This window comes from Ursus americanus, chromosome X (genome assembly GCF_024610735.1).
Source record: "Ursus americanus isolate L20-20 chromosome X, mUrsAme1.1.p, whole genome shotgun sequence".
In the NCBI taxonomy this organism is placed as follows: Eukaryota; Metazoa; Chordata; class Mammalia; order Carnivora; family Ursidae; genus Ursus; species Ursus americanus.
This window is the reverse complement of record NC_142164.1, coordinates 95,147,930-95,163,028: the sequence shown is the minus strand read 5'-3', so window position 1 is coordinate 95,163,028 and position 15,099 is coordinate 95,147,930. Positions and strand designations below refer to the sequence as shown.

General features: G+C 37.9%; 1 protein-coding gene across 9 annotated transcripts in view; it reads right to left on the bottom strand.

The window, feature by feature from the left end:
* DMD (dystrophin) overlaps positions 1–15,099 on the bottom strand; it is a 2,097,152-nt gene that overhangs the window by 1,903,974 nt on the left and 178,079 nt on the right. The gene's annotated exons all lie outside the window — the stretch shown is intronic.

Sequence of the window (15,099 nt, the reverse complement as noted above, 5' to 3'; positions counted from 1 at the left end):
GAGCCACCCAGCTGTCCCTCCATATCTCAATTTTAAAGAAACGGTAGTGGGAAGTAAGCAAGGAGTACAGCTGTCAAGGATCTGGCCACGTTAACTGTTCTATACGGTAGTAAGAGCCTGAGTATACAAGACATCAGGGGACAGTGCGGACTCTGAACACATGGGTCTGAAGCTAGAACTTCAGTAACCTGACAATGGGCTGAATAAATTGGAAGTAATCCCATTAAATCTTTGTCTCTGGAGTTATTATTCCCAATAATCACATTTTTAAATCTCCCACCTTGAAAACCGTGTTTCCTGAAGTTGTCTCCAAGTAGCAGTAAGCTACGCATCTCCTATTACCTAAAGAAAAATGAGACCAGCCTGTAAACACATTACCCAACACAGTGCCTGTAAGTGCAGGCTGGGAGGCACTATAGCTCAACGGAAGTCAATTTAAAATAAGGGGCTAGAGAGCTTTTTCTACAAGTGTAAAGGATCCCAGCCATAATTGTTCTGCAGTAACCTTGGAAAGGTATACTTTTATTCACAGTGTGCTATGATTTCGACTTATCTCCTAGGGAACGACTTTAGTTTTGGTCATTAAGTTCATGGAAAGCCAAGTCCTTTCCAGCTCCTTCTGCCAGCTTCTTTACAGTTTCTGTAATCACATCGCTGTGGCAAGCGTATGCATCTCTGTTTACTTATGATTTTAAGCACAATTCTTCATGGCCCATTTATTTCTTAGTATTGTTCTTTTCCTTTGCCTCCATCTCCTTCCCATGGAGTTACACCAAGTTGGAAGAAAAATGAAGGTAACGACGTACTCCATAGCACAGGAGTTTTTGCTTTTAGAAGTCCAGGAGGATAAAAACTGATCTGGTTGTTTGTTGTGGATGATCGGTGATAATTTTCAGATCTGATGACCAAAAAATCATTTTATGCTTGGAACTGTATATAAAGAAATTGTGCACAGAAATCTCACCACATGGAATATCTCCAAGTATTAAGTTTTCATATAAACGTGAACATCTGGAAGAACTTGAGCCAACTTGGGAGCTATTATTTCACTCAGCCTCCTTCATCAAACGGAGCTCAGATTCACCTTCCCTTACCTTTAAGCTTTTCTCAATGAACTGAGTAATGGAATCTTGAGGGACACCTTTAAACCCAGCAGTAGAAGCAAAAACCTTCCCCACTGATAAGCAAAAGGATATTTCTGGCAACAAAACCCATCAACTATAGGAAGTATATATCTAACTCAGTCGGCCTTCAATTAAATGCTAGTCAGAGACCCCTGAAGGCAACACCAAGGGCTTAGAGCAAAATAAAAAGACCACAGACATACCACGGACGATCCACTCTCAGAGAATGGTCTGCATACCGCTCGGCCCTGAGAGTATTTGGAAATTTCCTACAACATTCAAAACCTCCCTACTTCTAAGCCCTGGGAAAAACCATTTAGTAAACCTGTTAATTTATCACTGAGACTATTAGCCAACAGAACTGACCCTTCCACTTATGATCGGCATTTGGTTAATGACATGTATTCCACATCACCTTTATAAGAACATTGTAATATATCCTCTTTAACATCATAAAATCCTTAGAAATGATAAAATCAATCCAGTTAAGTAGGTATAGCCCTGGTCTTTACAAATACCCACAGGTCTATAATGCTGTCAAATATATCTTCTTAAAACACCAGTTTCCTCACATTACCTGCCCTGGTTCTTATAACCATAACTCTTGATAGGACTTAAGGACTTTTTCATCCATTGCCAAAATTTTATCAACCTGCCATTCATTCCTCAATACACCAATCTGGCTTTTACTTAAACACACTGCTTTACAGGGATGTCCTTCCATTAGGTTAGAAAATATTTAGGAATAGAAAGACTGGCTTTATAGTTTCCTACTCCCTATTGCGTCCTAGCATTGTTCCTGGAACATGGTGATTGCACAGCAAATACTTACTGTGTGTTTCACATTGATATGTACACCGGCAGGGTCCAGTACGTGCTTATTTAAATAAATATTAGTGCTACCAAAAACTGGTACACTTGCTCAGTTTTTTTGGAAAATATGCTAGATGATTTCCATAGTGAAAAATAGGAAGCAAACTAAATCTCCATCAAGTAGAAGTTAAAATAATTCTAGTACATCCCGTTGACAGATTTATAGGCAGCCAATAAAAATCCTCTTCTTACAGAACATTTAAAAACATCGGAAAAAACATGTGGTGTATTAAGCAAATTAAAGCAGCTGAACAAAACTGGGTGTATGTGAACTAAAAAGGTGTTATTTCTTGGTGGTTAAAAACCTGGGCTCTGAGCCCGGTTACCTGGTTAGAAGCCTGGCTCCATTCCATGCGATCATGGTGATCATGAATGAGTTACTGCACTTTGTTATTGCACGGATTCCCTTATTTCAAAAATGGTATAACAGTACTTACGTTCTAAGATTGTTGTGGGCATAACTGGGTAATATTTAATGTTGATATTGCCTGGTGTATATAAAACGCTCAATAAATGTTAGTCATCATTACACAGTTCTCAACAGAATTGTATGTAGCAAACAGTTAACACTGGTTATTCCTGAATCTTAAACTCATGGGCAACTATTACTTTCATCTTGTCCTTCTCTATTCTACTGTAGCCAATGTGCATGCATTATTTTTTATTGTAAAAAGAAAACCAATTCTGGTTCCATTTAAAATCGGCAAAATGCTCACTGAAGAAAACACAGGTAAAATGCACACACAAGTAAGGGAAGCACACTTGGGGGCTTAATGCAACTGTTGACCTCCGGAGCAGCATGTTGCCCGTGAAACAGTACATGTCCTTCTCCGACACTGCTGTATTTCAGTAAGAATAAGAATTTCCAAGTGCTCGCACATAAACTTGCACCACTTAAGAAAAAAAGCCCTGTAGAAATCTCTTTCCTATAATTCTTAACCTCATCAATTATACGAATTGCCTGTGGGGGAGATACTGACTCCTTCCTTCAAGCTCCTAAGAAGTAGGGTTCATGCTATCTTTTCGTTCTCTCTCGAGACTATCGAAATAAAATGTGGTGGGAGCGAGAGAAATAAGACATACTTAGACAAAGTGCACTGCGTTTTCCAACCACTTTAACTTAGCATGAGGTCTGTTAGCCTAATAGAATGGGATACTGAGAAACATCAGAAACCTTTAAGCACAAAATAGAGTTGGTTTTTTTAGTGGTGGGGAGGATGACAGGGAAGAGAGAGGAAAAGTGAGATTCCAGCCTAAAATTCCACTGGCAGAAGACAGATTAAAGAGTGCAATGCGAGATAACAAAACGTCTGATGTAATATTGTAGCATTAAAACTCAATTATTGAAAAAAACACTCAATGATTACTTCAACCTTTTCAGCAAGTCTGTCCTTAGCATCCAAGTAAGCCCAGGTGAAATCACTTTGTTCATATATGTAATCACAACATTTCTTATTTCGTATTTTTTAATAAGCTATTTCCTTTTCCTGGATGTCTTTCAGGGGAAAAAAATGTGCCTTGTGCCTCTTCCTATTTCTAGAAATGCCTGTATATAGTAAGTGCTCAATAATTGCTTGATGAATAATATATGTTCAGCAAGTGAGACAAAAAGAAATGATCTTCTTTTGCAATGAAATAAGAGAGAGACAGAGACAAAATGCAGGCATGAGCAAGATGAGAAAATGAATGAACACGAGATAATGATGTCAGGACTTTTTATCAACATCAAGAATTCTAATCTCTACGTAGTACCATTAATGAATGCAATATGCTACATTCATATAAAAAATTGATTTCCAAAGCACTGGCACAATGAACTAGTTAAGATTGTCCCTGATACATGAAAAATAGTATTGTAAGTGATTTTCATGCATTATGTCACTCCTCACAGCAACCCTATGAAATAGGCACTATTATTAACTCCATTTTACAAATGAAGAAACGGAGGAAAAGAGGTTAAGTGACCCACCCAAGAGCACAGAGATGAGATGAAAAGGAGTTGAATTTCAAACTCAGAAGGTTTGGCTTCGGAGTTTGCCCTTTTAACCACTATATTCCGGGATGCTTATGCTACATTCCCTCCATTTATAGACGCGTTAACCCCTATCTCTTTATTAAAGTCCCTCGAGCTAGACAAAATTAATGTTACCTGTTTGACAGGGAGAAACATCAGACGGAGGCGACTTGTCCTGACCACTCAGCTATTTACTGGCAGGCAAACCTTTTTTTGGGGTCAGTGGATGTCCCGATGGCCCCCACATTGTCCTATCCCTAATTCCCAGTGTTGCAGGCTCCTTCCCAGGAACATGCTCTACAGCTGGAAAGAGACAGAGACAACTCACCAGCCTAAATCAGAGGCGCGTTGCTCAATGCCTTTGCCACCTCTTTCTGAATGCATCTCTTTTAATCCTTTTTTCTCTTTCCTTAATCCAATCTAACTTTACTTTACTTATTTTTTCAAGAGAAAAATATATATTCTCGCCTTGGAGAAAAGTGATCAGCTTCCTTTTCCTCCGGGAATGGATTATTGGCATTTCGAGGTCTCCTTTGTGAGCATTGCACACCCCTTCTCAGAGCCATGCTTCATTTTTACGGGTCCTCAGAACATTTCCCCTTTTCTTGCTGGCTTCTGGCATTGCTTTGTTGCTATTTCTTGTTCTTTGATGTTTCCCATATCTAACTGTTCCGGTTCTCACCTCTGCTTTCTGTCACATTTATCCCTCTGCTATTATTTGTTTCCTGTTTGTCAGGCCGACGACCAAAGGAACAGCATCATCGCTCATTGTGTTTCTCTGGCTGACTCGTGAAATTCCAGGCAGCCTCCTTCCCACATAAAATCCCTAGTCTGAGCTGGAAGATAAATAGCCATTAGGGAAGCACATACTTTGTATGAATGGGAACCTTCGGGCTCCCAGCTTCTTCCTGCGCCTTTTAGCTTTTAGGGATAGTGGCATGGTTCAACTTTCGAAAGGGCAGAACGGGAGCCTTATAGAGCACATTTTTGCTATCAATAGTTAAGAGCTATTGCTCTGGATTGAAAGCATCGTGGCTACACTCTCGAGTCAGAGGTCACTCATTTCATTAATTAGGTTTTGGGATGGTGTCCGGAAATGTTATCTAGTATCTGTGAATTCTAAGTGGGTTTGCCCAGCAAGCATATTGCCAGTGTATATGGTAAGTTGTAAGTTGCTCCTTATATTATTTGTGCTTGTCTCAATATTTTAGATTGTTTTTGTAAGGGAGAGTGTGGAGTTTGAGCTTCTGTCTTAATCCGAGGTTGAAAAGAGAAAAAAGGGACAGTTTTTCCAGTATGCTTTCTAGTTTTTCTGAACAGTGCAGAGATGCTCGGGAGGAAGAAAATGTTGCTATTTTAAATGGAATCTTTCAGACGCTAATTTGGACATAAAATTTTAGTGGAAATAACTTCGGATTTATGCAGACATTTGGATATTTTCCTCATCTCAGACAGTAACTACTATAACTTTAGACAAACGGCTCCATCTTCTGAGTCTCAGCTTTCTAATCTATAAAATAAGGGGGTTGAACTACATAGCTTTTAAGGTCCCATCTAGATTTAGCACTCTATGATTTATATCCATTTACTTATACAACACTGTCCCTGTGAAACGTGCATTTATACAATTACAGAGATGAACACTCAGGACTCCATTTAATAGATTTCCCTGACACAACTGCTCGACTGCACTGCTAATGGGTACTTTCCCCTGGGATGAGTAAGCTGTCCTACAAACACTAATGGAAGTGACCCCAAATGGTTTCCCAATGGGAATTCAGGAAACCTGACAAATAAAAACCAATAACAAAAATCAACCAAACACTAGCCATGGCATACAGACTGAAGAGATCTACCCCAGGTTCTGATTTGCTAGTGGTTCCCTCATCTCAAATTATATCAGTAACTGGAGATAGAGACCTATCTCCAGACCTTGGTATCCTTCTCTCTAGGTAATGATGGGTAATGATAATAGTGATTGTAAAGTATCAGGCAATGCTCTCTATGTTCTGTACACCTTTTAAGAGAGAAAATTTCTTTCCAGCAAACCTACAAAGTAAGTATGTCATTACTCATTTTAAAAATAAAGAAAGAGGGGCAGAAAGAGGCTAAGCAACTTGCCCAAGACCACAGCTGTTAAATAGCAGCACTGAGATTGGAACTCATCATTGTCTCCAGAATCCATGCATCTAATGACTCCCTTTCCTAACATAGTCATGCTCATCTATTTTCTCGTTGGTCTATCTACTGTGAGATGAACAGCATGATTCCACAGAAGACCCAGCGGAGTCAGGAATATAGCCTTAGGTTGCAGGGTAGAGCAACTTTCAGACTCAGTCTTTCTCAGTAGTATTTTCAGTGTGACTTCATGACTGGTTAAACATGTTATTTTTTTATTTTATTTTTTTAAAGATTTGATTTATTTATTTGAGAGAGAGAGAGAGAGACAGCACAAATGGGAGGGGGAGAGGGAGAGAGAGAATTTCAAGCAGACTCCACCTGTGCGTGGAACCTGATATAGGGCTCTATCCCACGACCCTGAGATCAGGACCTGAGCTGAAACCAAGAGTCAGAAGCTCAACTGATTGCACCATCCAGGAGCCCCTGGCCAAACTTACTTTAACTGAGTGGTTACATATTTGTCCTGATAGCTTCTCCAATATCACACATGTATATGAACCAAGGAGGCTGACTTGTGCACTCAGAGTGCAAAATAGGTACTACGAATGAAGGGTATGCTCGGGGACTGGCCATGTAGGATGGCAGTTTACAAATTTTAAATAACTCGTTTTCAGAAGACATTAAGAGCCTCAACCATATTTAGTCTGATTAGACAGGTGGAGCTGTACAAACTTTACTAAGGAGACTCAACAGGAACCCACTAGTGAGACTTCCTAAGTTGTGTGCCATTGTATTCACTCTCTTATAGTCACGCCTAGGGAAAATCCGATGCGCCCCACCAACTCCACATGTAACTAGTTGCTCCCTAGGGTAGTAAAACAAGCAAGCAGCAAATCTACCACATCAATATAGCGAGAGTCATTTAAAGAGTGCACATTCCCCCCAAAGCGGTGCACAGCACGGGAAATGAATTTATTACACCAAGATAGCACAACATTTAATCACCTAGTATCAGCACCTAAAATCTCATGTTGTGTATACAAATCGGCACACACACATTTTTATAGCAAGAACATAAACTTTTCAACCTGAAGTGCCTAAACGGTTTTTAAAGATTACTTTTGCTAAGGTGAAATCTGGTCAGAAAATGAAAATGCGGGCCTTTCAGCTGGTGAAAATGCCAACTTGTCATTTTTAACCACGAATAATCGGAACTGCAGTGATTCGAGCAGTGCGCCTTCATGCAATGTCATCTGGCACAGCATAGTGTGAAACAGACCAAACAAAAGGTTTGTTGTTGTTTTTTTTTTAAATTACACAACTGACTAATTCTTGGCCACTCCCCCCACCAACCACACAGCAATCATCTAAATAGTTCACAGCATCCCCAGAAGAAATGAAACTGTGCTTTGGACCCCTTAAATTGCCACCTTTCAGAGATAAGGTTAATGGAATTAAGTTAACCATAAAGATTATTATAAATTGAATGCTGTACCCTTAGATGTCTGAGGTAATTTAACGCATTTCAATAAATATGAGGTTGGGAAACATAAAAGGAAAATTTATGGTACTAATTTAAACAGTATCTTTCCATATCTCTTGTGCATGCCACAGCATAGCCCTTGATGTTTGTCAACTCACAAATATTGTTGAAGGGAAAGGATGGGGGCCCCCAACTTTTCCAAAGAAATTGGAGTCGAAGGCTCAATATAATATCGGGAACCTTATATGAAATGAAAGTCATTTCCAAGTGATTCAGCTCTGAAAAATTTAAAAATATCAACAGAGGGAAAGTACATAAAGAAGCTAATCATAAGATGAGTAATTTAATAGTGATTATTTTTATTATCATCCTAATTATCAAGGTTCGGTTTACAAACCAAAAGAAATTTTTAATTTTTTTTTTTTTTTACTATTCTCATAGACATGTGTTTTTTAATTGGCACTTTTTTAAAAAAGATTTAATTTATTTGAGAGGGAGAGAGAATGAGCAGTGGAGAGGGGCAGAGGGAGGGAGAGAGAGAGAGAGAAGCAGACTCCCTGCTGAGCAGGATTCCAGGACTCAGAGATCACGACCTGAGCCAAAGGTAGACGTTTAACTAACTGAGTCACCCAATGTACTGAGTCACCCTTGTGCTTTTATATATATTCTCTAGGACACAGTATCAACTTGATTTTTAAATTAGAATAACTTTTTTGTCATGAACATCACAATTTTATAAAGGGAAAGATAGTGGTGATGATGATGATGATATTATCAATATTTGGTATCACAGAAACTATGCTCAGTATTTTTCTTATGGCATCTCATGAAGTAATTATTATGGCAATAATTTTATATATAAGGAAATTGAGTCCTAGAAAGGTTACATAACTAGTTTAAAGTTACACTGCTAGAAAGTGGGGATAAGTTTAAATCTAGATTATTCCAAAGCTTATTCTAAGCTTATTCTTTTGATTGCAGAATTATATTACCTTCCCATACCTAGAGAATAATATAACACAGTGTCCAAAAGCTACAATTCCTTTTATGCCTTATGTTCAGAAGGCTGATGACAAACTTTCTAAGAAAACTGCTGTCGAAGTCCTTATTGTCGATGGTTTTAAAAAAAAGGGAAACTGTCTTTGATACTTTCCTATCACTTAGTATGTCGAATTTTGTTGATATCCATGATCCACATATGCCTTTAGACAATTAGCCAAGTGAGAGAAAGTTTCCTTTTTGTACTACTTACTCTTTCTAACTTTGTACACGTTTATCGTGGTAATGTGAAGAATAAGAAGAGAGGGGAAAAATACAGATGATACAAACACACACACACAAAGAATACTAGCTTTAAAAAAATAAGAAAATGCAATCTGACACCAAAACAAATTAATACGAAGACTAGAATAAGTCCAATATCCCATGACATGGAATCTAAAGGAAATGATGAGGGAATTAGCAATTTGTTTTCTATAATTCTTCCCTGTTACCGCTGGAGAACTCACCATTACTTTCCTCACAGATTAACAAAGAATGGGTTTTCCAGAAGCTCAAGGTACCACTGTGAGTGCCTTCAACCTATTTTAAATTTGCCCATGATTGGGCTAGTCTATATGTAGTTGACAAACTAATAGAAAAGTAATAATTATTTACTTCCAACCACGAATTAGACACTACACTAAGCACTATTCATGTATTTTTAAAACCTCATGGCAATTCTCCATATTAAGAATCACTACTCATTTCACATACAAGAAAACTTGGAAAGGGTCCTTCCAGGGGAACCTACTGACCACGAACCTAGCCCTCTTCCCCATTTCCCTGTTTCATGGCCTCTTTATTTTATTTTTTTTTAAAGATTTTATTTATTTATTTGACAGAGATAGAGACAGCCAGCCAGAGAGGGAACACAAGCAGGGGGAGTGGGAGAGGAAGAAGCAGGCTCATAGCGGAAGAGCCTGATGTGGGGCTCGATCCCATAATGCCGGGATCACGCCCTGAGCCGAAGGCAGACGCTTAACCGCTGTGCCACCCAGGCGTCCCGTTTCATGGCCTCTTTATTTTTATTTTTATTTTTTATTTTTTTAAAGATTTTATTTATTTATTTGACAGAGATAGAGACAGCCAGCGAGAGAGGGAACACAAGCAGGGGGAGTGGGAGAGGAAGAAGCAGGCTCATAGCAGAGGAGCCTGACGTGGGGCTCGATCCCATAACGCCGGGATCACGCCCTGAGCCGGAGGCAGACGCTTAACCGCTATGCCACCCAGGCGCCCCTCATGGCCTCTTTAAACACATAAAGGCAGTTATGTGTCTGAGTCTTCGTACTAGCTATTCCTTCCTTCTGGAATGTTCTTCCCTAGTCTTTACATGACTGGTTCATCCTAGACAACCATATTTCAGTTGATATTACCTCCTCAGCAAAGCTTTTCTTCACTTCTGAAACCAGGGTACCCACCTAATCACTCACTTCATTTTATCCTCAATGAAGCACTTATTATATGATAGGTTATTTATTTATAATAAGTATTTCATTGAGAATTTATATATATGTGAGATATAAAATATATGACATGCTATTATTACATTATATATATTATATATTATTACAAGTGTTATAATGTATATTATACATTGTAGAGTGTGCTTAACATAGCAGGTATTTTGTAAATATTACAAAAACACTCTTCCAAAATTTACTTGTCTCTTTATCCTTCTCATTTAATTTTTAGAACGTTTTCACTGCAGCATAATTACTATACCAAAAAATTCATGCTTTTATCATGTACAAGTCAGTGATATTTAGTATTTTCAGAGTTTTGTAACTGTCACCACTAATGCAAAACATCTTCATCCACTTGAAAAAGAAAACTCACACCCATTAGCAGTCACTCTCCATTCTTTGTTTCCCTAGACCCTGGAAACTAATCATCTACTTTGTGTCTGTATCGATTTGCCTATTCTAGACATTTCATATGAATCTCATGATTTTTAAATTTTCATAAATTGAGGGTATTAACATGTTAATAAAAATTATCTAATATGTATTGAATACCTAATGTGTTAGGGTTGGCAGCCTTACAAAGCACCTCTTTTTGCAGTTGTTAAAAACAAAATGAATCAGTTTGGCACTCATTAAGACAAAATAATTTCAAAAAATAGAACAAGAGGTGAAAGAAACACATGTATACTAAAAATATTTTTTAATTTTTAAGAGACTTTCCTTTTATGTCTTTTAAAGTTCTTTAATGGACTTTATCTTTTTAACTTCAGTTTTAAGTTCACAGCAAAACTGAGCAGAAAGTACAGAGATTCCCATATACCCCCTGTCCCCATACATGCGTTATCAAATCCCCCATCAGAATGGTGCATTTGTTGCAAGAGATAAAACCTACACTGACACATCATAATCACCCAACATCCATGGTTTAGCTTAATGTTCACTCTTGTTTTTGTATATCTTATGGGTTTGGATAAATGTATAAGGACATATATCCATCATTATAGTACCATCCAGAATATTTTCACTGCTCTAAAAGTCCTCTGTGCTCTGCCTTTTCCTTTCCTTTTCTGTGTTAATTCCTGGTCACCTGTGTTCTTTTTACTGTCTTCATAGCTTTGCCTTTTCCAAAATGTCATGTAGTTGAAACCAAATAATATGTAGTCTTTTCAGATGGGCTTTTTTCACTTAGTAATATGCATTTAAGTTTCCTCCATGTTGTTTCATGGCTTGATAGTTCTTTTTTTTTTTTTTTTTTTTTTTTTTAGTGCTACATAATAGTCCATTGTCTGGACAGCTTATTTATCCATTCACTTACTGAAGGACATCTTGGTTGCTTCTAAGTTTTGGCAATTATGAATAAAGCAACTATAAACATCCATGTTCAGGTTTTGCATGCAATAAATTTTCAATTCCTTTGGGTAAATAGCAAGCAGTGCTATTGCTGAATCGTATGGTAAAAGTGTTTTGCAAAAAGCGACCAAATTGTCTTGCAAAGTAGCTCTACCATTTGAGATTCCTATCAGCAGTGAATGAGAGTTCCTGCTGTTCCATATCCTCACCAGCATTTGGCAGTGTCAGCGATGTAGATTTTGGCCATTTTAAGAGGTGTGTAGTGGGATCTCACTTTTTAAATTTGCATTTCCTTGATGACATACGTGTATCTGTCATCTGCATATCCTCGTTGGTGGGTGTCTGTTAAGACCCTCTTGGTGGGAATTTGGCCCAGTGTTTAATCAGGCTGTTTATTTACAAAGCACTTTTCATGCATCTAACAAATGTAGAGGGTAATCACCATTAATATCCAACTACAGATGCTGATGGAAAAACTAAGGTGAGTAAGTTTAAGAACTCCTAGGACCACAAAGTTAAAAATGTAGGAACCCAGGTGTGCCTGGGTGGCTCAGTCGTTAAGCGTCTGCCTTCAGCTCAGGGCGTGATCCTGGCATTCTGGGATCGAGCCCCACATCAGGCTCCTCCGCTGGGAGCCTGCTTCTTCCTCTCCCACTCCCCCTGCTTGTGTTCCCTCTCCCGCTGGCTGTCTTTCTCTCTGTCAAATAAATAAATAAAATCTTAAAAAAAAATGTAGGAACCCGGATTTAAACCGAGGCCCTGATCAAAAAAACCAGGCTTTTTTTTCTAGTTGTTCACTCTTCCTGGATCATAGGCATAATTTGAATGGTAACTTACTTTTGTTTTTCACTGTGCGTCTCTCTTGCTCTTACCTGTTACTGTTTTAGTAGTGGAGTGAGGTGCTCATAGCAGCCTCTACTAAGGGCATTTGGGCATAGATAAACAGCATTAGTTCCACCAGAAAAAACAGCTCTATCTTTACATGATAAGGAATGTAGGGGAGAGCAAGGCACATATATTATTTCATTGAAGACAAATTAATAAAACCAAAAATCTTCCTTTTCCCTCTCTCCTTTCTCTTATCTATAATTCCCCTGGTTGTCAATCATGAAATACTGTGGTCTTATACCAAGACCAGGAAAATTAAGAAGGACTTGCATTTTGACTCAAATAAAGAAATTCTAGTAAAAGAAAATTACTTAAAAAAATAATTACTTTAAATATATAGGGGTATCCAAATACCTATAAGTAAACACTTGATTATTTGACATAACATTATATTTCTTTGATTCATAGCATGCATTTCATTCTGCTGGGACTCAAGATTATTTCAAAAGGAAGGTCCAGAATGGCATTTGGCATATTACCCTATTCAATAGCCCTGATGACATTTGTAATTATGAATTGCATAAACTGCACTGGGTTAGTAAATGTTTAAATACATTTTTAAAAATTATGAAAGTACTCATTTAACTATGCTTTTTTTTGGTCTTATATTTATAATCAACAAGTATGCAATTTTTAAGTAGAATAACACACACCAGGGAGTAATATTTGAAATGACTGTGAATTTTGGTCTCTGGATGTTCTTGGCCTTTGCTCGTATGATTCACCACACCTTCTAGGCATGCAATTATCTCTTAACACCTCACAACCTGTCATGCAGTATGAGAATTTGCCCCAAGCATCACTATATACTTAGCTCTCAATAATTTTAATAGATGCATCAACTAGTAGTTTCTGATGGGCAAAAAATATAAATGTTACCATTTAAAATAGATTTTTCTTTCTGCAATAAAAGCCAAATCCTCATCTTCTATTCATAACTGGAATGATTCTTTAAGATCATTTAACTCCTATAATTAAATTGTAGAAGTTAAAATATGTCCAACTTAAAATTCCACCTAACATTCAAAGCTGTATGTGAAGAGTGGGTATTGCGTTTGTCTTACTGCATCTGGCAGGGAATGCACCACCACATCCTTTATAGATATTCAGATGAGTCTCTCCACTAGAAATGAAGAAGGAATGCAGCTAATCTTGGGCTTTCATTGGTTTGATTACTATTTCAACTTTAAATGGCTGTATGATAATTAGTGGGTGTGGAACAACCAGTCCTGCTCAAGGAGCAATTGCCTTTAGTGAAAAACAAAGTTTCAAAGAAGCAAAGTAAACTCCGAGAGACAATTGGATTCAGTCTTACACACCTCTCTGCCATAGCTTTAAAAGGAGCAGATGTGCTAAAAAGCCAGCAAGAAGATGGTTACTATTTCTGAGGGTTCGAGCAGGAACAGAATCTCTAACACCTGACTGCCCGTATTTTGCACGATGATTTACTGCAGGGAGTGTATGATCTACCGAGCAGCCCAATATGGGAATTTCGCACATCAGGGAGGTATTTAAACCCTTAAAATACAGTAAATGGAAACTGAAAAGTGATGGGTTTTGTTGAAAAGAGAGGAGACAAAAAGAATATGTTTCCTAGAGATTAAAGTAAAAGTGTTTATAATTATGCTACGTTGAGATGGACTTTCATTCCTAAATAATATACTACACCTTTACGATTTTAAATGTCTGGGCAGACATGTGAGTGATAATTACAAATGAGGTTAATGTGAAATAAAAACAATGAAAGGAATTACACAAGCATCTGTATCTTTTTTTAAGTTTTTATTTTAATTCCAGTTAGGTAACATACAGTGTAATATCAGTTTCAGGTGTACAATTTATGATTCAAGATTATCTCTCAACACTTCCTTACATCAACTGTGCTCATCACAAGTGCACTCCTTAACCCCCATCACCTGTTTCTCCCTTCCCCCCCACCCCCTCCCCTCTGGTAACCATCATTGTATTCTCTATAGTTAAGAGTCCATTTCTTGATTTCCTCCTCTCTCTTTCTCATATTTTTTCCCTTCGCTTATTTTGTTTCTTAAATTCCACATATGAATAAAATCATATGATATCTGTCTTACTCTGACTTGTTTCACTTAGCATAATACTCTCTAGCTCCATCCATTTGCTGCAATGGCAAGATTTCATTCTTTTTTATGACTGAATAATATTCCACTGTGTGTGTATATATATATATATATACACACACACACACACCATATGTTCTTTATCCATTCATCAGTTGATGGATACTTGGGTTCTTTCCATAGCTTGGATACTGTAAAGAATGCTACTACAAACAGAGGGGTGCATTTATCCCTTACTAGCATCTGCCTTAATAGGCCTCCATTTACCTGAATTTTGGATAAACTAAAACTCCTCATTCCTCTGTTAGGAAATTCCTGATTCCTGATGGACCAAGATGGCCTGCTGAAAGATCTTAACTAGAAAGCTACATTTTTATTTTTATTTATTTATATTTATTTTTATTTTTTAAAAAGATTTTATTTATTTATTTGACAGAGATAGAGACAGCCAGTGAGAGAGGGAACACAAGCAGGGGGAGTGGGAGAGGAAGAAGAAGGCTCATAGCGGAGGAGCCTGATGTGGGGCTCGATCCCATAACACTGGGATCACGCCCTGAGCCGAAGGCAGACGCTTAACGACTGAGCCACCCAGGCGCCCCAGAAAGCTACATTTTTAAGTTGAACTCTATACTGTGGTGGATTAAAGATA